The 20626-nt window shown below is 37.0% G+C and overlaps 1 protein-coding gene across 12 annotated transcripts in view; it reads right to left on the bottom strand.

Annotated features, from left to right (window-relative positions):
• Positions 1 to 20626, bottom strand: part of LPP (LIM domain containing preferred translocation partner in lipoma) — a 693621-nt gene that overhangs the window by 117028 nt on the left and 555967 nt on the right. The gene's annotated exons all lie outside the window — the stretch shown is intronic.

Genomic DNA, 20626 nt, shown 5'->3' with positions numbered 1-20626 from the left:
TTAAAATCTAAAAAAAAAAAGAACACAACAAGGAACATCTTGAGTTTTTCTAAAGAAGTCAATATGGGGAGACAGCAAATATGTACTGCCAGCAGCCGCAATAAGAGCACTTCTACAGCCATCATCACCACGAGCAAGATGACCACCACAGCCACCACTATCCCCCATAAGGCCAGCATGATGGTGACTTTACCGGTCAGCTGAGGAGCTAACCCTCCCAGCCAAGGTGCCACAGAAAGTGACCCAGTAGAACCCAGGTCTCCTGCATTGGAGGCCAGTGCTCTGCCTCTAATGTCACATACAAGTATAAGAAAAACTTGACCCAGGATAATAGGAGTGATAGGCAAAGTCTAGGAAAGTCTTTCTCCCTGGAGACACTCTGTGTCCAATTAGACTGGGAGGGAGCTGGGTTCACACTCAAAATTCAACTCCTTTCATAAAAGCCTGGGTTGCAACTTCCTGCATCCAGCCCTCAGTGACAGGCAGAGAAAAAGGTAGTCCCTTTTATTTCCAGGCAGTGCTGACTGCTAAAAAGTTCTTTCCTGTACTGAGCCCAGATGCTTCCTCATTCTGTTACCCAGTAGTCCCAGTGCTGTCTTTTGGGGCCTCAGGAAATAAGTCTCATCTTTTATACCTGATACTCTTTAAGACATTACAACTCAGCACTGCCTCCAGGTCTGTTCCTACTTTGAATTATCTCTAAATGGTGCCACTATTCCACATACTGTAGCATTTTGAGACCCTCACGTCTTTGGTTGTCACTGTCCAGCCCAGGGTTCTATAAACTTACAGCATCATGAAATTGATTCATGGGGGCTCTGACCACATATAGACATTATGTTTAGGTTAAAAAGATTGCATTAAGTTTTGAACAATAACATTAAAATGTAATGCAAGAGAAAACATTGATGTCAGTGAGAGGCATTGTGCTGGCTGCAGTCTGTATCCATAGCTGGTTTCACTGTGGGAGTCTTGAGCCAGAGTTCACAGTCACATTCAGTTTCCCTTCTTATTTTTTATTTCTACAAATGTAAAAAGGCTTAACAAGTAATTATAGGTCCCTGGGAACATCAGCAAGAATCAGTGAGATTTAACAGATAAGCTATAGCAAACCTAATGCTTCATATAGATCAGGCATTTTCTAGATGCTTCATGTATATTAATGCATTACACATACTTAACAACCTATGGCAAGGGACTATTATCATCTCTGCTATACAGAGGAGGAAACTGGGTTATAAAAGTGGTTTGTTACCTTTTAACACAAGCAGTCTAGTCCCAGGGTCAATGGTCCTAACCAGTCTGCTAACTTGCCTCTGTGCTGCTTCTGTGCTTCAGGATTGAACACAGAGCTGACACTATGGAAAGATTTCTCACTAAAGACTGCTTTCAGCACTCCATCATATTGGATTGACAACCATTTCACACCTAAAGGTGTGTGGGGCGGAGGAACTTTAAATGTTTCAACATGGAGAAAAGAGGAAAATATATTTCTAAACTTCTTTGGTTGCACTAGCCCTGGAAAGCATTTCTTTATATTTGTCACAGGATTTGAATGCATCTTTAAAATATACCTCAAACTATAGAACATTTCCCCCCTAAAGAATAAGCAATATCAAGTGCTTAAAAAAAGTTAAAAAACTCTTGGAAACTGAGCTGCCTCCACCATAGTTGACATTTTTATGAAGTCTTAATAGCATATTCTTGACATTTGATAAACTTTTATATAATGTTTGTAATAAACTATATGGCTTGATTTATAAACTTCTATCTAAGAATGAACTTGTATTTGCTTTTTTATCATATGAAATGTGTAACCTTACAAAGATGCTTTTAAAATTTTGGACTTTCATTGTCTTTAGTAAGAAAATTGAGTTTTTTGCATGGCACTATTTTTGTGATTATTTAGAAAAAAAGTAATTAGTTTACTATACTATGTTGTAAAATGGTGCTAAAATTCTAAGAGCTTCATGCTACTATCTGACAACATTTCATTACAGAAAATATGTTTGAGATTACAGGCAAATAGATCACCAGTCCATAAAATATAATTAAAAAAATTATATCATCATAACATTCAAAAATTTCTTTTTCAACTGCTTGTGCAAAATAATCACATTCATCCCAGTGTATACAGATTCATTTCCAATATTTATATTGGAATTGCGTTCACTAAAATTTACATTTGTAATATTAATCTGAAGTGGTATTTATGGTATTATCTTTATTACTGTTTTTTTTCCACTTTCAAAGACTCATTCAAATCACTGATCTATTTTGGTGAACTGAAGAAAGAGTGTAATACAATAGTAATAATAAAAATGTAGGTTTAACAGCAGCAGGAAAAAAAACATACCAATGACATGAAAATACTGAGCTGAATGGCACTGTTACTTAACATCAGTTAAACAACACCGATCAACACAGGTTTTGTGGTCCATGTGCAATCTTTAAGAATGTGATGATTCATTAAGAGCATATTGAATTTCTATGAATGTTGTCATTTTACATTTCAGATGTGTTAAAAGCAAGTCAAGAAAATAATTGTTTATTACTTTTTCCTTTTCTAGACTCCTTGATACTCCTTCAGGGACTACCAGTGATCTCTGGACCACACTTTGGAAAAAAATTGTTCTGGCCAAATGTTATTGACTATTGGTCATGGTGGCCTGTGATGGAGGTAGAGGCAGCAATTAAGATTCCAGACCATGGCTGCCCAAAGTGTAATATTGGGATTCCAAGAGCCTGAGCCTACATGGTTTATGGAGAGTTTGAGGGCTACCCATGAGGATCTAGGAGGAAATTTCAGTCACTAATTAAAGGGAAAGGTCAGAGCAGAGCCCTAAAAGTCAGGATGAAAAGCTAAGCTTTGGGATTCTCACTGTATTCAACAGGCATTCCCCGGGTATATACTCTTTGCCCAGTACGATAATCTGTATGGTACAATGGCAGTGCCTTTTGAATTAATCATGAGGCTATATACATCCTACGTAACAAAACACGGTATCATCTGAGAAAGTGCTATGGAGATGTGGGAGGAAAATCACACCTGAGAAGGCTCAGAAAAGGTTTCTTGGAGAAAGAAGCAGTTAAGACCAACCTTAAAGGATGTAATTTTGACAGGTGGGGATGGAAGAGAGAAAAACATTCTAGTTTTTCCACCGAAGGAATGAGTAGCTGGGCTTACTGGATCCAAAAACTCTGCAGTGACTTGGTGGCAGCACAACAAGGTTTTGTCCTCTCAGCTGTGAAAGCAGATGCACTGTATTCTGAAGGAACAATCTTCTCCTTTATATGTTGGAGAATATTCTTCCAGAATGGGTCAGGCTAATATGCTAGACCCAGACATGACCAGCTCTACTGCCTCCCGTACTTTTCCTATTCTTGGGAGAAATCGGGGACACCAGGCTGGAGGGCAGTCAGTCTGGCACCTTTAAAATCACAAGCTCAAAAAAAGAGCGAAGAACAAAAATTAAAAATAGCCCTACGCATCAGCAGGACAGAAAAGGTGCCCAAATGTTCCATTTTCACATTAACAAAAATTTACACACTATGTCTGTTAGGGAGGCATTCACAATGGAAAAAAAGTTACTCAAGCACAGTGCATCCTTGCCCCTAGAGGGGCCCATGCTACATATCATTAAAAGCATCCCACAATCTTACTGCCCATTTGAAGACAAGTATCTGAGCACTTTTAAACAAGAAAAACCAGGTGGATGGTACCAGACTTGAAGGCATCAGAGCATGAAGGAAACAAAGTTGATTAGGGGCCAGCAGAAAGCTCTGGGTCAAGTTTAGACCCATGGTTGGTATGAGGAGCTTGTTGGCAATACTTAGCACACTAATTTTAAAAAGTCCAATGACAGAGGGTTAGACAGCCTGGGGAGATTTTTGTCAGTGAATTGAGATAACTGAACCAAAAAAAAAAAAAGCTTGCCCACGTATTTTTTTGTTTATATATATATATTGCTTTATATCAACTGTGGATATAAATTGTGGATTCTTCTCACCCTTCCCCCTCCTCCCCCACTCCCTCAAACATCGCAACCTCTGCAATGTCTCTGAAATGCTTCCTTCCTGCTCATGCCTGCTACCCACATTGGGCTTATTATCTTTCCTAGGCCATTGCAATGGCTTCCTGATTGTTCTGCTAGGTCTGACTTACTTCCTCTTACAAACAGAAAGGCTTTATGGTAGTCCAACTACTTGAGCTAAGTCTGGAAGGTTATATAGTTTTTGAACAAGTCATTTTAGGAATGGCATGGGTGAAGATTACACGAAAATCAACAAGTTAGGCAAGGAAGGTAGTGAGACATGGGTTTTCATATTTAATGCTTCCAGCTTTCTCTTTTTTGTAACTTGAATTTATTTCCTTTATAATACGCAAAGAAGATTTCATTTAAAAATTTACATTTACGCAAACATGAAGCCAGGTCACATTTGTCTTCATATCCTCCTTGCTTAAGTCCTAATTTTGCCCCAAATAAAACTGAACTTTCAGCTTTCAGGTTGTGCATTTTTTTAAGCTGACACTTATATGTTAGAATCATCTGGGGAATTAAAAAAAAAAAAAAAAAAAGAAAAAAAAAAAAAGGACTGATGCCTGGGTCCCAGCTCCAGAAATTCTGATTTTGTTTCTGAGGTCGATGCCTTAGGACTGGAATGTTTAAAAGCTCTCCAGATGATTGCAATATTCAGCCAAGTTAAGCCACTGTTCCAAGGTTGCCTATTTCTGAAATGCTTGTCAGGATAAAAGCTGACATGTATTGTCCAAACAGATTTCATGTTGCATGTAAAACAGGGGACAGACTGTTAACAATGAAGTTGGCTGAAAAAGAGAAATTTCTGTGGCATCATAATATATGTTTCTTCTCACCATCAAGAGTGATTTCCCTAATGCTGTCTCTTGATGTTTTAGTTTGAAGAGTTTTCAGTGGCTTTCCACTCGTTGATAACATACATGAACAGAAGAATTGGCTATTTTCTCAAAAGCACTTGCCAGCATTGAACCATAGAAAGTAGTTCACATATATTAACTACAAGCACTCCGATAAAATAGGCTTCTTTTGCGTCATAAATAAATTTATTACATGGTGCTGCTATATGGCCTTAGACAATACAGAACACACAAATACTGTCAACCGAGAGCTATTTAAGGTATGACATTGATAGGGATGGAGGAGGATAGTTATGCTGGTAGCTATAAAAGTCCCAACAAGGGACCACAGAGGGGGAAAACCAGGGAACTCTGGAAAACCACTGTTCAAGAAATCCATCAGAACAAGGTAGTGGAGGCATGAGATATGCCTCAGGTCATTGGGTGCAGGGTGGAGTGAATCCTGGATTCTGGTTCAGACAAAGAGCAAGAGTTTTAAGGACCACCCTTCTACTGATTGAATAAGCACCATGACAGTCCTAGTTTGACCTTACAGGGTCAAATACTCTCTTAGCGGATACTTAGAAGGAGCTACTACTCAAGAAAGCAGAAGAGTCAGTCTTTTCCCATCAACACTCCCCTTGTATTATAAAACTGTAGCCAACCTGATTCTTGCGGCAGAGCCTCCTTGCCTGCCCACTTGCATCTCCCAAAAGCATCCTATCTTAATAAAATCTATTTCTTGCCTATCACTTTCTCTTGCTGAATTCTTTCTGTGCTAAGGCACAAAGAACCTGTGTTACAGACACCAGGTGAGTGATTCTAATTTAAAAACCGTGGGTTCAAGTCCCAATCTGGGTGTAGGATGGGTTCGAGTCCCAATCTGGGTTCTGGCTAGGTTCAAGTCAATAAATGCCGTCAATTTCAATATCGCATAGTATATATCATATATCAAATCAAGTTATTCTTGGACTCTGCCTTTAAATAATGTAGCAATATTCAGTCTCCTATCATTAGTGCTATTTAGCTCTGTGAATCCTAGAATCCTTATCATATATTAAAAGCTGGAGTGTAGGACACATCCAATTTTGTCACTGCTTGTGTGTATATAATTGTATCATACTATTTTACCGCTATTGCTTACATGGTCCTTGCAGAGATAATTGCAGATTCAATGGGCACATGGATGGAAGGAGATGTAGGGGGCAGAGAGCTGTTACCCTCTCTTTCTTTTCCCTATTCTCTCTCTCTCATGCACACATGTGAACAGACAACAAGAGGAGGAGCAATGACTACGACAGCACTACAACCAGTGGTAAACATAGGAAACAGACCAAATAAATAAGAAGCATTTTAGTAAGAAATTAGGCTAAGTTACAAAAAAACAAAATGAAAATACCCCTGAAACTGTCATAGAGAATGATTTGGGAATGGGTGGACAAAAGCCTCGGCAACAAAACTGATGAGATGGAATGAGAACTGAGTGACCTAGTGTAAAAAAATTCATTATGAAGTCTAACCACGAGGTGGTTTATTTATAGATATGTATTTGCTTCAGGTAAACCTTCAGGTAAGGAGGTAAGCTAGAAGGGGAATCTCACATAGGGGTGCAAAAGCAAGTATGTTTCACTGATTTAAATATATACTGCATTGTGAAGATGCATAACAAAATCATAAAAGAAAATTACTGAATTTTTTCCTCTGTGCCAGACATTGCCCTAAGCATGCTACTTGTAGACTCTAATTTAATCCCATCAACTCTTATCTATCCTTACTAGATAGATAAGAATTTTGAGGTTAAGTCACTTGGCCAACATCTTAGAGCTGGGATTGGAATCAGGTCAGACTTCTAAAGCCTATCCTCTTCTTCTTCTTCTTTTTTCTCTTTTTTTCTCTTTTTAGGACCGCACCTGCAGCATATGGAGGTTCCCAGGCTAGGGGTCTAATCGGAGCTGTAGCCACTGGCCAACACCACAGCCACAGCAACGCCAGATCCGAGCTGCATCTGTGACCTACACCACAGCTCACGGCAATGCCAGATCCTTAACCCTCTGAGCAAGGCCAGGGATTGAACCCGCAACCTCATGGTTCCTAGTCAGATTTGTTTCCACTGCACCACAATGGGAACTCTTAAAGCCTATCTTCTTAATCAGCACCAGGTTGTCTATAAATACACTTCATTATTCAATCATAACTGTGATGTTTTCAGCATTGCTGAGGAGTGGAGCCCATTCCCACTCCCAGAGAAAGAAGAGCCAGTGCAACATTACTTCTCTAACCCCCTTGGTCTCAGGAGAGCTCAGTCAAGTGTCAGGATTGGCTATAGGTGGGAAAATAAGTACAGGTAAGGGTCCTTCAGAGAAGAGCTTAAAATGTTGAGCCTCAAACTCTGGCTTCCCACCAGGAAAGCTTTTAAAATAATACTGAAGACCATGTTCCACTAGCAGATTCTGATTTACTTTCTCTCAGGTGGGGCCCTGAAATCCAGATGCTAATGTGCAGTGGGGCTGGGAACCATGTGTTTATGTGTTTATCTGTCCTAGAGTACTCTTAGAAAGCAGTGATGTTTGGGACCAGAAGTCCTGGCCCCAAGGACCAGGAAATTGTACTTTATTTGGCTGACAGAGGGAGTGAGTCGGGCACCATACACCCTGCTCCTAACCTTCACTAAACTAAACTTCTTAGGAAGAACAGCACAAACATAACCAAAAATCAGACAACAGCAACAAAAGCAGAAAAAACAACATTGCTTTGCAGTTTGGGATATAACACATGGTGCTCTTTGAATAAAATTACATATTAGATGATATCAGGCAATCAGACAGAACTGAGAGCCAGTATTACTCATGAGCTATGGAAGCCTGGACAAATTTCCTGAATTTTCTGAGCCTAAAGTCCCTTGTTTTCAAAACAAGTAGTTGAGTCATCTATCCAATTATTTTTTAAACCCCTCAACAAACATACTTACTGAGTCTCTATTTTGCATTGAGTCCTGTGCACAGTGGTAACCTTTTTTTTCCAGTCTCTGTAAAAAATCCATGATGATGACTGCCTTGAAGCCCTGGCCACAAAGGACAATGATAGGAACAGTCATCATTAGGAGCAATGATACAATAGCACTAGAACCAGCAGGTCCTGCTTCTTTCTCCCTCCAACTATAGGAGGTAGAAGACAACGTGAAAATGAAGAGCTTATTTTATTTAGGACCAGACATGTACGCTCCGGACCCTCCTCTAAAGATTGTGGTCAGGGGAGTTCCCATCGGGGCGCAGCGGAAACAAATCCAACTAGGAATCATGAGGTTGTGAGTTCGATCCCTGGCCTCACTCGGTGGGTTAAGGATCTGGCGTTGTTGTGAGCTTCAGTGTAGTTCGCAGACATGGCTTGGATCTGGCGTTGCTGTGGCTGTGGTGTAGGCTGGCAACTGTAGGTAGCTGTGATTAGACCCCTAGCCTGGGAACCTCCATATGCCTCAGGTGCTGCCGTAAAAAGCAAAAAAAAAAAAAAAAAAAAAAGAAAAGATTGTGGTCAGTGTGAGGGAAAGAGGCAGCTGTGTCGTTGAAGCAGTTATGTAAGATTTATTTTCACCAATGGGTACTAATAGAATTCAGTGCTGAAAATTCAATCCTGATCCTGAAACAATTTGTAGACCCCAGAGCAATGATAATCAGGATTTATTCAGCACTTATTATCTGCGAAGCACTGTTTTAAGTATTTAAATATATTACCTCAAGTAATCCTTCCAACAATCTGATGACGTAGGTCCTCTCATTATCTTCATCATAGCTAAAGAAATGGCAGCCTGCAGATTAGGTAACTTGCCCAAGACCACAGAGTTAACTATTGAAGCTGCAATTAGGGGCCAGGCAGTCCAGCCTTAAAGCCCACTTAACCTGTCCTCTAACTTTAGAATTCCAAAATCCTTAAAAAACATCCGGCCTGACAGGAAACTTGCACAAACCTTACAACATCCCTAATAGGAATATTAGTATCTGTTTTGGCTAAAGCAAGATTTCGAGTTAATTTTTACACATAGACATTTTCATAATCTGGCTATTAATTTTTAATCTATTCTTCTATATTTAAAATTTGTTTCATGATGGATCTGTTAACAGGAAAAACAATGTTTACTAGTACTAGTAACTGCTACTGTGGTGATTTTTGACATATGATTAAAATGTGCTCTTTGGTAACTCTCATGGGAACTTCTGTTTCCCTCAGTCTCCACTTAAAGTTGAAAAAACTTTAAATTTGCCCAGTTGCTTTTAGTTTTATTGCTGGGAAATCTCCAAACATATTCTGGTTATTTAAGAGCAACCCTAACACTGGGTTTTCCTGAATTGTATTTCAAATCCACAGTCTTCTCCTTATAATAGTAACAAGTGCACCTTATATTTAACGTTGCCTTATAATAGTAAATGTGTTTTCCCATCTGATACTGCCAAAAGCGCAGAATGAAAATTATAACATTAGTTCTTTTAAATTTCTAATAGATGAAAACTGAGTAATCCTGCAAGTTCACATAAAACTTCGTTTCCATGTTCTCATTTGAATCTTAACAATAACTAAAAGCCACGTAAGACAATTATCCTCTTTTAGAAAATGTGTTAACCTAGGAATAACCTTGTGCATGACTTGAGAGGTAGATAATGGAGAAGTTGGAAATCAAGTTCAGTTCATTTGACCCCATGTCTAGAGATCTTTGAACTGGACCACATTTCCTGTATGCATGGTGCTGGACCCAGAGATGATGATCTTCTTGCTTGATACTATGTCCCAGGGAAGCCAATCAGTCTTCCTGGGTTTTGATTTTTCTACTTGGTGCTGAAATGCCCATAACATATTTTAGGACTTTTAAAAGTCCTAAAATGTAAGAGCATGTGAAAACTTAGAAAACATCCCGTCTAATTTCTTTTAGAGAGGAAAACACAAAGGCTCAGATAGAGGCAGTGCCTTGATTAAGATCCTACAGGAAGCTAACAGCAGAAATGACACCTCAATTAAGGCCTTTAAGCTCTCAGTACAGCACACTTTCAGCTGCACAAAAGCATTCTCCACTTTCTACTTCAAATATTAGTTTCATTCCACTAGTAGGCGCTGTTGCCTGAGCATAAAGAATTTCTCCCTCCACATAAGGTAACGTTTCATTGTAAATGGAAGTATTGTGTGGGAATCTGCAGCCCACATAGATGACTCCTACATGATTCCAGAGCAAGGATAACTCCATTATCCTTCGAACCAGCACAACCACTCTGTTTCTGTCTGAAACACCTGGTATACTTTGGATTTGTACATCTGTATGTTCTAAAAATGGAAAATATGGCAGCAGGATGTAGAGTACTAGGTTTTGCAGAAGAATCTTGGGATCGGTGAAGGCCAGGCTCTGGTTTCTGTTTGACCATAGCTGGTCTGAACTGATTTGTTTTGTAAACTGGAGTTACATTCAATATTCATTTGCAGGTTTGTTAATAATAATAAATAACATATTATTATTCTTTTAAAGAATAAAAAAACACTTGAGTGGAATAAGTAGCAGATTTGTGGTGAGAAAAATTGGATTCTAGTCCTAGTTCTACCAGTGTGTGTGTGTGTGTGTGTGTGTGTGTGTGTGTGTGTGTGTGTGTGTGTGTGTTAGAGAAAATTTGGGCAAGCAATGAGGTGACTCAAAGTGTTACTGGGGAGCAACTAGGTTACTCAAAGTGTTACATATATTTTATATAAATAAAATTATAAACAACAATAAATGTAAGGAATTCCATAAGATATATCACTGTAAAATAAATTTCTATGAATATTAATACAAATAATGTGCACAACTGAGTAGAAAATATTTATGTATCTGGAGCTTGAATCCAGAGATCACATTCTAAGGAATTCCTATGCAAAAGTCACAAGATGGAATGCGGTACTGGATGTGAGTGGATAGATTTTGAGGATCTAAGCTTCTTGGCAATGCTGGCAGTGCCATTTATCTTCTCAGTAGAGTGGGCAGATGGATGCCATGAATATTTGACACATGATGCTACATCAGGGCTCAGAAGGAGACCCAGGCATGGAGTCTTAGACCTCAGGCCATCTTCGCCCTTGCGTGTCTGTAAAATGCTCATTGCTAAACTGCAGTCAGCATGGATTCCATCTCTGGCACTTGCATAGCAACACAGCTCTCTGAGTGCTGAAGTGACATCGTGGGAACAGTTATTAATAACTGTATGTATGCACACAGTATGTGGAAATATGCAAGTTTGAAAGTGATTAGCGCATTACTTTTAAGTAATATTTCCCACCAGGACTATGCTCCTGGAAAAATTCCTCTCTCAAAAATCTTGCACAATTGTCTGCTATCACTTACCAGAATGTTTGGGATAAAAAAAAAATGGTGTCAATTTTAAGGAAACACACTTCTCAATTTTCTTTGTTAACATCTGAATAAAACATGAGAAGGTTCCTACTTTTTCCCTCTCCCCTTTCATTCAGAGAGTAAGTCTCTCCACAGTCTTGCTTTGTGTGAGAGAGGAAAGTCACCCTTCTTTGCAACCTCCAGAATAGCACGATCACTGGGTTTACAGATAGAAAAGTTTAGATTCCATTCTAATAAACTCTACTATTATCATTTCAGAAGTATAGTGGAATGTTTAATAAATAAAAAAAAAAACAGCAAGGAATTACATTTCTACTTGTAGATACTAATAGTTCTGTGAGATCATGAGAGAGCAGCACAAAAAAGGCACAGAAAGTCCTAAAGGAAGTATTTAGTTGGGATTGAAGGAACCCTTTCTGGACCATATGAGAGTTTAAGAAAAAAATGGAACATTTCCTTAATGTGCCCAGGCTGGGCATATACTCTATCTCCTGCTACAAAATGAATACACTGAATCAAGTAGCAAGTATTTTTTAAGCACCTTTCCAGTCTTTAACTTTTCATTCTAAGATAAATTTTATAATATGAATATACAAATTGAAGTTAGATTAAGTCTGCCTGAAGGTAAGGAGAATAAACTCAATGGTAATTTCTGTACACTTTTCAAGACCCTAAATCTGTTGAAAAACTATAAACATTATGAAGTAAAAGAAACAAGAAAACCAAGGCAATAGGCAGGTTTTATTTATGACAGAGTATTTCTGGGTGATTCCTTTTGTAATGATATGGTTTCCATTTTTAGATTATCGTATTTGGTAAACATTTAATTTTTACAGGATGACTAATACCAAATGCCTAATATCTAGTGAGATAAGTCAAGGGCTCTCCCATCCTAAGACTTATAGGGAGCTCCCAGAAACCAAGTAAATCCACAGAAACTGCACAAAAGCAGATAAGCTCAATAATGTGTTCTTGCATCAGCTCCTGCTATGTGCTTTTATTTGTAGTTCTGTCTTGGGCAAGAGATACCACACAAGGGGAGCGCAAAGTTGAAGGTCTTTAGCAAAAATTTGGACTGTAAACACAGCTTGGCATTATCAGCATTCTGTTAAGTTCAAAGAAGAGATAGTTACAACAAATACAGCTTGCTTTATTTCTGAAACAAAACTGTGCACATATTTGTGGCCATACTACTAATTAACCTGTAGATTGTTCCTTTCATCTAGTCAGTGTGTTGTTCTCCCCCCTGTTACAACATGTTGGGGTTATTTTTTTCCCATCTGGAATATACTCAAACTGTTCTCTTCTAGGCACTAGAGAGAAGAATGGTACAAATGATGAACAGACTAAAGAGACTGACTTAGACAAAAAGCTGCGAGGAGTTGTATTATGTACATATAATGAGGCTGAAGGGTGAAGAGTGCCATAATGGACAGTCTATAAATATTTGAAAGGTGTAAACACTGAGCAATTTAGCTTGGTACAGGTGGTACAACTGGGAGTGATGGTGCATCTTAAAGAAAAGGGAAGATCTCTATTAAGGAAAAGCAAGCATTTAGTGGAATACAGCAAAACTGGAACAGAAAGGTAGCTAAAAAGCATTGGAAAAAATGTAAGAAGACATGAGTTTATGGGTTGGCTTTACAATACATACAGAGCTATGCAACCTTAGGTAATTTAACCACCATGGGCCTCAGATCCTTCTTTTGTGAATTAAAGTGTGAACTAGAATTAGAGATATTTAAAATGTGCTCCAAAGGACTTTAAGGGTTCTGAAGATTCAGCTATATTGGATCCTTAGATCAGGAAGAGAAGTGTGGAGGGGAGTGAGGCTGGCAAGAGCTCCTCTATCAGTTTCATCTCTATGCCATCAACTTCCTCAGAATAATTTTTCAGGAATTTGCTGACTTAGATGGTTGCACAAGAAATTTCTAGTCTTAAATAGTTTGAAAAAGGTATCAGAGATTAGTTTTAGACATATTCCTGTTCAAAAGACTCCTCCTGAGAAGGCAGAAGACATTAAAGCTATCCTTTGACAAAATGTTTATGGAGTAATCTACTATGGGGCTAACATTCAGATACAGTAGTAAGGCAGATATGTCTCTGTGAACTCATGTCACAAACATAATTTCTAATATAGTATAGCCAAAAATTCATAAATGAATAGATGCTTAACTCATGTAATTGCCTGTAATTTTTCAGTATTTACTGAGCACCTACTATCAAATCCTTAAGACTTGTGATGGACAACATAAAGGTAATATTCATTGGAGTTCCCGTCGTGGCACAGTGGTTAGTGACTCCGACTAGAAACCATGAGGTTGAGGGTTTGATCCCTGGCCGGGAGCTGTGGTGTAGGTTGCAGACTTGGCTTGGATCCCGCATTGCTGTGGCTCTGGCGTAGGCCGGTGGCTACGGCTCCGATTTGACCCCAGCCTGGGAATCTCCATATGTTGCAGGAGCGGCCCTAGAAAAAGGCAAAAAAAAAGATCCAAAAAAAAAAAGGACAAAAAATAAATAAATAAAGGTAAATATTCACATCAAGCAGATATTGAGCACATATTACATGTCAGGCACTGTGTGTAAAACTAGGACTCCAATTCCCATCCCAGTGGCCACTCAGTCATGTGTCATTGTGCACAACCAATAAAAGACACTATGCACAGCCTGACTCCTTTTCCAATCTGCTACTGAGTCGGTTGGATTTGATCCAAACCTACTCATACCATTTGAACTTGTTATTGTAACAATCCTATTTAGTTGACTATTATGTAAATTAACAAAAAAGAGTGAAAATGTTTTAATTTAATTTAATTTAATCTTTTAAATCAACTATACTTTAATAAAAACATTTTTTAAAAGATAATAATGGACATCATATAATGACAAAGGGGACAATTCATCAAGAAGATATAACAGGAGTTCCCTGGTGGCTCAGCAGGTTAAGGATCTGGCATTGTCACTGTAGTGGCTTGGATTGCTGCTGTGATACAGTTTCGATCCTTGGCCCGGGAACTTCCACATGCCATGAGCGAGGCCAAAAAAATATAGTAAGGGACTCTAACTCCTCACCTACACCAATGAACAGATCATCCAGACAGAAAGTCAACAAGGAAACCACGGTCCTAAATAAAACATTAGAACAGATAGATTTGATAGATCTGTACAGAGTAGTTCATTTAAATGCAGCTGAACATACATTCTTCTTTTTATTGTTATTATTTTTTATTACTCAATGAATTTATTAATTTATAGTTGTACAATTTATAGTTATTGTAATAATACTATTTAGTCGACTACTGTGTAAATTAACAAAAAAAGAGTGAAAATGTTTTAATTTAAAAAAATAATATCTAAATAGAATGTTTTGAAAACTTCCATAGAAACCTCATTTAGAAAAAAAATTTATTCAGTAAGGTATGGATAAGCAGCTTTAAGATTTAAGGAAAAAAAAGCTTAAAAATTGTAAAGCATTTTGCATTCATATTGTTTCACAAGCGCCTTTAAATTCTCCTTCTCCTTTAAAGGAACCCAAATTGGAAATTGTAGAGGACCCATGACAACACTATGCACTATGACACACCACACACAAAGCCAACAGCCCTTACTCAATAAGCTTTGTTCATATAACAAAAAAAAATGAAATATGCATTTTGTAGTTTATTAAAATTGAGGTATAATTTTCAAGTAATCACTGAACCCATTTTATATGTGTTTTGACAAATTTTAAGAAATTCATAGACACTTCCAACTATCACAATCAAGTTCTAGATTATTTGCATTACCCTGAAAAGTTTCCTTGTGTTCCATTAGAGTCAGCCCTCTCCTCCAGCTTCAGAAAACCAAAGACTGTTTTCTGTTACTATAGATTAAATTTTCCCTTTCTACGATTTCATAAAAATTGAATTATATAGTACATCTTCTTTGTTGGGGGAGGTGGGGTGAGAGGTCTGGCTCATTTCACTCAGCATAAGGTACATCCATTCTGTGACAAACGGTAAGATTTCATTTGTATTTTATGTCTGAATATTCCATTCTTTTTTTATACATTCATCTATCAATGCACAAGGTCACTTCCATATCTTGGCTATTATAAATAATGCTGCAATAAACATTGGGTTGCATATTTCTTTTTAAAGTAGTGTTTTCATTTTCTATGGATAAATACCAAAAGCGGAATTGCTGGATTGTACAATAGCTCTATTTTTATTTTTCTGAGGAAACTCCATAGAATTTCTCATAGTGGCTGTTCTAATCTACATTCCCACCAACAGTGTACCAGGGTTCCCATTTCTCCACATATTTGCCAACATTTGTCATTTCTTGTCTTTTTGATATAATAGCCATTCTAAGAGTTGTAAGGTAATATCATTCATTGTGGTTTAAATTTGCAATTCCCTGATGATTAGTGATGCTGAACATATTTTCTTGTGCCTGTAGGTCATTTGTATTTCTTCTTTAGAAGTCTGTTCAGAGCCACTGCCCGTTTTTCAATCAGACCATTTATTTTTTTTGATGTTAAATTGTATGAGCTCTTACACATTTTGTCTATTAACTCCTTATCAGAATATGATTTATGAATATATTCTATTCATTAAGTTGATTTTCATTTTTGGATGTTTTCTTTCACTGTGCAAACATTTAAAAATTTTAGTGTAGTCCCATTTGTTAATTTTTGCTTTTGTTGCGCTGAGGAAACAGATCCACCTCAAAATATTGTTAAAATTAATGCCAAAAACTGTACTTCCTATTTTTTTTAGTTTTATAGTTTCAGGTCTTACAATTTAAGTCTTTAGTCCATTTTAAGTTTATTTTTGTACATGGTGTGGGAAAGCGGTTATTTTATTCTTTTGCATATAGAGAGATCCAGTTTTTCCAATAACATTTATTGAAGAGATTGTATTTTCTCCATTGTTATATTCTTACTTCCTTATTATAGATTAATTGACCATATAAGTGGGGGTTTATTTCTGGGCACTCTGTTATGTTTCTTTTATCTATGTGTCAGTTTTTGTCCAATATCATAGTGTTTTGATTACCACAGCTTTGTAGTATAGTTTGAAATCAGAAAGTGTGTTCTCCATCTTCCTTCTTTCTCAAGATTGCATAGGCTATTGGGGGTGATTTATGGTTGTACACAAATTTTAGGATTATTTATTCTAGTTCTGTGAAAAGTGACAATTTATTCCTAGGTATTTTATTCTTCTTGATGGACTTGTAAATGGAATTATTGTCTTTATTTCCTTTCTGGTAGTTCATTATTAGTGTATAGAAGTGTAACAGATTTCTGCATATTAGTTTTGTATATTGCAAATTTACTAAATTCATTTATTATTTCTAACAGTTGTTTTTGTTGTTGTTGGAGTCTTTTGGGTTTTCTAGATATTGTATCTAGAATAGTGATACAATAGTGAATTTTTCTTCTTTTCTAGTTTAGATGTCTTTTGTTTCTTTTTCTTGTCTGATTGCCATGGTTAAGATTTTTAATATTATGTTGAGTAAAAGCAGTGAGAATTGATACTCTTATCTTTTTCCTGATAAAAGAAAAGCTTTCAGCTTTTCACTAGTAATTGTTACGTTAGCTATGGATTTGCTGTATAAGGCCTTTATAACATTGAGGTATGTTTCTCACTTTGTTAAGGGTTTTTATCATAAATGGATGTTGAATTTTATCTACATTGAGATGACCAAATGAATTTTATCCTTCATTTTGTTGATATGGTGTATCACATTGCTCGATTTACAAATATTGGGCTATCCTTTGCATCACTGAGATAAATCATACTTGATATAGTGTATGATCCTTCTAATGTATTGCTGAATTTGGTTTGCTAATATTTTGCTGAGTATTTTTACACCTATGTTCATCATGGATATTGACCTGTGATTTCCATTTTTTTAGTGTCTTTGTGTGGTTTTGGTATCAGGGTACTGCTGGACTTGTAGAAAGAGTTTGGAATTGTTCTTCTTGTCAGGTTTTTTTGAATCGTCTGAGGAAAAAAGGTATTAACTTTTCTTTAAATGTTTGATAGAATTTGCCATCTGGTCCTAGAATTTTGTTTGTTAGGTGTTTTTTGATTATTGATTCAATTTCATTACTAACAATTGGTCTGTTCAGTTTTTCTATTTCTTCTAAGAACAATCTTCTTGGAAGATTGTTTGTTTCTAGGAATTAATCTGTAACTTCGGGGTTGTACAATTTGTTAGTGTATACTTGTAGTTTCATAATTATTTATCTGTGGTATCTGTTGTAACTTCTCTTTCATTTGTTTTTATATAATGATTTTTTTTTCACTATAGCTTGCTTACAGTGTTCTGACAATTTTCTACTGTACAGCATGGTGACCCAGTTATACATACCTGTATAGGTTCTTTTTTCTCACATTATCGTGTTCCACCATAAGTGACTAGATATAGTTCCCAGTGCTATGCAGCAGGATCTCATTGCTTATTCATTCCAAATGCAATAGTTTACATCTAGTAACCCCAAATTCCCAATCCATCCCACTCCCTCCCCCTGCCCCTTGGCAAACACAGGTCTGTTCTCCAAGTCCATGAGTTTCTTTTCTGTGGAAAGGTTCATTTGTGCCATACATTAGATTCCAGATATACACGATATCATATGGTATTTGTCTTTGACTTTATCTATTTGAGCCTTCTCTTTTTTACTTTCTTTAAAAATTTTTTTTATTAAAGTATAGTTGATTTATGCTGTAAAGCAAAGTGACATACACACATATTATTTTTTAAAATATTATTTTCCATCATGGTCTATCCCAGATTGGATATCACTCCCTGTGCTATACAGTAAGACTTTAAAGTTTATCCATTCAAAGTTTGCATTTACTAACTCCTAACTCCCAGTCCATCCCACTCCCTTCCCTCTTCTCCTTGGCAACCACAAGTCTGTTCTCTACGTCTGTCTGTGAGTCTCTGTTTTGTAGATAGGTTCATTTGTGTCATATTTTAAATTCCACATATAAGTGATGTTATATGGTATTTGACTTTCTCTGATTTACTTCACTTTTACTATGAGAATCTCTAGTTGCATCCATGTTGCTGTAAATGGCATTATTTTGTTTTGTTATGACTGAGTAGTATTCCATTGCATGTATATTTCATACCTTCTTAATCCATTCATCTGTTGATGGACATTTAGGTTGTGTTCATGTCTTGGCCATTGTGAATAGTGCTGCTATGAACATAGGGGTGCATGTATCATCCAGATATATAACCAGGAGTTGCTTTGTTCTATTGGTAGTTTTCTATTTTTAGTTTTCTGAGGAACCTCCTTATATTTTTTTCTTGATGACTCTGGCAAAGGGCTTATCAATTTTATTTATCTTTTTCTAGAAGCAGCCCATAGTTTATTTTCTTTTCTTTTTTTTTATTAATTATTTTCTTTTTTCTTTTTTCTTTCTTTTTTTTGCTATTTCTTGGGCTGCTCCCGCAGCATATGGAGGTTCCCAGGCTAGGGGTCTAATCGGAGCTGTAGCCACTGGCCTACACCAGAGCCATAGCAACACGGGATCCGACCCGCGTCTGCAGCCTACACCACAGCTCACAGCAATGCCGGATCGTTAACCCACTGAGCAAGGGCAGGGACCGAACCCGCAACCTTATGGTTCCTAGTCGAATTCGTTAACCACTGCGCCACGACGGGAACTCCCCATAGTTTCATTAATATTTTTTCTATTATTTTTATTCTCTATGTCTTTTATTTATGCTCTGATCTTTATTATGTCCTTCCTTATACTAACTTTGAGCTCTCTTTGTTGTTCTTTCCCTAGTTCCTTTATATGTAAAATTAGATTGAGATTTTTGTTGTTTCTTGACTTGTTTCCTGTATGGTCATGGACTTCCCTCTTAGAATTGATTTTGCAGTGTCTGATAGATTTCAGAAAGTTGTGTTTCCATTTTTATTTGTCTTAAGTATTTTTTTTTAATTTCCTCTTTGATTGCTTTGTTAGTGTGTTGTTTAGTCTCTGTTTTTGTTACTTTTCCAGTTTTCTCCCTATAATTGATTTCTAGTTTCATAACACTGTGGTTGAAACAGATGCCTAATATGATTTCAGTCTTCTTAAATTTACTGAGACTTGTCTTGTGGCCTAATGTGATCTATCCTGGAGAATGTTCTATGTGCATTTTAAAAGAATGAGTAATCTATAATTTTTGGATGGGATGTTTTATATATATCTATTAAACTATATGGTATAAAGTATTGTTTAAGGACAAATTTTCCTCATTGATTTTTCTGTCTGAGTGATCTATCCATTGACGTAAATGAGGTATTAAAGTTCCCTACTATTATTGTATTTCTGTCAATTTCTCCCCTTATGTTGTGACTATGCACTTTATATACAAAGTGGCATACAGAACTTCCTGGGTCTGGGATTGAATCTGAGCCAGAGCTGTGACCTACTCTGCAGCTGCAGCAGTGTTGGATCCTTTAACCCACTGTACTGAGCCACAGATTGAACCCACACCTCCACAGTGACATGAGCTACTGCAGTTTGATTCCTAACCTATTGTGCCACAGCAGGAACTCCACTGTGCTTTATATATTTAGATGCTCTTATGTTGGGACATAAATATTTACAAATGTTACATCCTTTTCAATGCCCTTCTTTGACTTGTTGCAGTTTTTGTTTCAAAGCCTACTTTTTTTTTAATTTTTAATTTTTGCTTTATAGGGCCACACGCACATCATATTGAAATTCCCAGGCTAGGGATCCAATCAGAGCTACAGCTGCTGACCTACACCATAGCTGCAACAATGCCAGATTCGAGCTGCATCTGCAACCTACACCACAGCTCATGGCAGCTCCAGATCCTTAACTCACTGAGCAGGGCCAGAGGTTGAACCCATAATCTCATGGATCATACTTAGGTTCATTAGCATTGAGCTATGATGGGAACTCCAAAGTCTATTTTTTAAAATATGAGTATTTGCTATCCCAGTTTTATTTTCATATCCATTTGCAAGGAATATCTTTTTCCATCCCTTCAGATTCAGTCTGTATGTGTCTTTACACATGAAGCAAGTCTCCTGTAGGGAATATATAGATGGATCTTACTGTTGGTAGTTTTTTTTTTTTTTTTCTAAAATCCATTCAGCCACTTTTAAGTCTTTTGATTGGAGCATTTAGTCCATTTACATTTAAAGTAATTATTGATAGGTATATTCTCATTGTCATTTTGTTGTTTTCCCATTGTTTTTATAATGCTTCTCTGTTCCTTTCTTCTTCTCTTGGTCTCTACCCCTATGGTTTAATGATTTTCTCTATGCTATGTTTTGGTTCCTTTCTCTTTACTTTTTGTATCTCTATGATAGGTTTTTTGGTTTGTGGTTCAGTTTATTTTAAGCTGAGAGTTGCTTAAATTGAAACTCA

The sequence above is a fragment of the Sus scrofa genome, chromosome 13 (genome assembly GCF_054392235.1).
Source record: "Sus scrofa isolate SSC_HxYL_T2T_F1_AM1 chromosome 13, Sscrofa_HxYL_maternal_Yorkshire_Landrace_v2.0, whole genome shotgun sequence".
NCBI lineage: Eukaryota > Metazoa > Chordata > Mammalia > Artiodactyla > Suidae > Sus > Sus scrofa.
The sequence above is the reverse complement of the archived record's forward strand: the minus strand, read 5'-3'. Positions and strand labels throughout refer to the sequence as shown.